At 49.7% G+C, this 2,395-nt stretch overlaps 1 long non-coding RNA gene across 1 annotated transcript; it reads right to left on the bottom strand.

Moving 5' to 3' along the window:
* Nucleotides 1-804: 804 nt before the first annotated feature.
* On the bottom strand, nt 805-1,883 carry LOC126037320 (uncharacterized). Its single transcript, XR_007505609.1, has 3 exons — nt 1,774-1,883; nt 1,331-1,443; nt 805-1,001 (listed from the first exon to the last, which is right to left on the bottom strand). It is a non-coding gene; the product is annotated as an uncharacterized LOC126037320 (long non-coding RNA).
* Nucleotides 1,884-2,395: the final 512 nt, after the last annotated feature.

Here is a 2,395-nt window from a genome sequence, read left to right as displayed (position 1 = left end):
TTTTTAAGAGTAGAAAAAATCACTGCACCGGCCAGAAAGTGCCTGGAAACTTCATCCCTCTTCATTGCCCATTTCCCATGCGAGCTCCACAACCTGGGAGCAACGCAGCCAATAGAACCTTCGAGAAGCAGACTCACAGCCTGCTGCAGCTGGCCCTGCTCAAGCAGCCGAGGTGGGCTGGATGATCTCTAGAGGTCTCTTTCAGCATCCATTCTGTGCTGCTGTGACTCTGTCTCTATCATGGTTTAACCCCAGCCAGCAACTAAGCACCACCCAGCCACTCACACACTCCCCCCCCACCCAGTGGGATGGGGGAAAAAATCCGGAAAAAGAAGTAAAACTCGTGGGTTGAGATAAGCACGGTTTAATAGAACAGAAAGGAAGAAACTAATAATGATAATACTAATAAAATGACAACAGCAATAATAAAAGGATCGGAATGTACAAATGATGCGCAGTGCAATCGCTCACCACCCACCATTCACACCCAGCTAGTCCCCGAGCAGCGATTCCCCCCCCACTCCCCAGTTCCTATACTAGATGGGATGTCGCATGGTATGGAATACCCTGTTGGCCAGTTTGGGTCAGGTGCCCTGGCTGTGTCCTGTGCCAAGTTCTTGTGCCCCTCCAGCTTTCTCGCTGGCTGGGCATGAGAAGCTGAAAAATCCTTGACTTTATCTAAACACTCCTCGGCAACAACTGCAAACATCAGTGTTATCAAGGTTCTTTGCATACTGAACTCAAAACATAGCACTGTACCAGCTACTAGGAAGACAGTTAACTTTATCCAAGCTGAAACCAGGACACTTTTAACCACTTAACCTTCCGTGACAAATACCCCAAGAGCTCAAGAAGAAAGAGCAGAAAGACAGGAGACAGGTGAAAGCCTAGAGCGCCAGCTAGACGGAATGAAAGACCCTCTTCCTTCTCTGAAGCTTCAGCAAGGCTTCCTTCACCTGCTTGTCTTGGAGTCTTGGGTCGATCCCGGAGAAGAGAGCTTCCTGCAAAAGAGAAGAATCATCTAGGGTAGCCTCGTTAGTCAAGTCTGGGGCTGCTACCTGGGATCTCCGGCCCTTATAAGAAAAGGCCAAAAGACGCTAGGAGACGTCTAGAAGGAATCACAGGGGATCCCGGAGGGCAGAGGTTCCTCCAAAAAAGAAAAAAACCTCAACGGTAGCTTCCTTGGAGGAGTCTGGGGCTTCTACCTGACCCCTTAGGTAGGTAAAGCAGAGGACAGAAGACTGTGGGAGATGCCTGGGAGGAGTCTCAGGTGGCTGTCGGAGTTGAGAGATTTCTCTACAGGAGAACAAAAATGTCTCGAGCTACTTACTTGGAGGAGTCTGGGGCAGGTAGATGGGATCTCCGGTCCCGAACGCAGAGGTCAAAACATTCTGGGATGACGCCTGGGAGGAGTCTTGGGTCGATCCTGGAGAAGAGAGCTTCCTGCAAAAGAGAAGAATCATCTAGGGTAGCCTCATTAGACAAGTCTGGGGCTGCTACCTGGGATCTCCGGCCCTTATAAGAAAAGGCCAAAAGACGCTAGGAGATGTCTGGAAGGAATCACAGGGAATCCCGGAGGTCAGAGGCTCCTCCAAAAAAAGAAAAAAACCTCAACGGTAGCTTCCTTGGAGGAGTCTGGGGCTTCACCCTGACCCCTTAGGTAGGTAAAGCAGAGGACAGAAGACTGTGGGAGATGCCTGGGAGGAGTCTCAGGTGGCTGTCGGAGTTGAGAGATTTCTCTACAGGAGAACAAAAATGTCTCGAGCTACTTACTTGGAGGAGTCTGGGGCAGGTAGATGGGATCTCCGGTCCTGAACGCAGAGGTCAAAACGTTCTGGGATGACGCCTGGGAGGAGTCTTGGGTCGATCCCGGAGAAGAGAGCTTCCTGCAAAAGAGAAGAATCATCTTGGGTAGCCTCATTAGACAAGTCTGGGGCTGCTACCTGGGATCTCCGGTCCTTATAAGAAAAGGCCTAAAGACTCTAGGAGACGTCTGGAAGGAATCACTGGGGATCCCGGAGGGCAGAGGTTCCTCCAAAAAAGAAAAAACGTCAACGGTGCAACTGTGCTACTGATCCAGGAAGCTCGTAAGTTCGCCTGAGGAGAAAGGATTACTGTACGTTTCCCATATGATAACTGTTGTGCTAAAACGGAAAGGGGGGCACTGGTTATCCTCTAGCAGAATGCTGAAATACCAAGTGGTGTTGTTGCTGGAACAAGATGATGTTTACCTAAAAACTACTACCGCTGTTAACCCTGTTGCGTTTTCAACAACTGACCGAGTTAAAGGAGAACTGGAACGTGACTGCTTGCAGGCAATCGAAAGAGTTTACTCCAGCTGACTGGATCTCTGAGATGTGCCACTAGAAGAAACAGATTGGGAACTATATGCCGA

This window comes from Accipiter gentilis, unplaced genomic scaffold, assembly GCF_929443795.1.
Source record: "Accipiter gentilis unplaced genomic scaffold, bAccGen1.1, whole genome shotgun sequence".
NCBI classification, from domain to species: Eukaryota; Metazoa; Chordata; class Aves; order Accipitriformes; family Accipitridae; genus Astur; species Astur gentilis.
The sequence above is the reverse complement of the archived record's forward strand: the minus strand, read 5'-3'. Positions and strand labels throughout refer to the sequence as shown.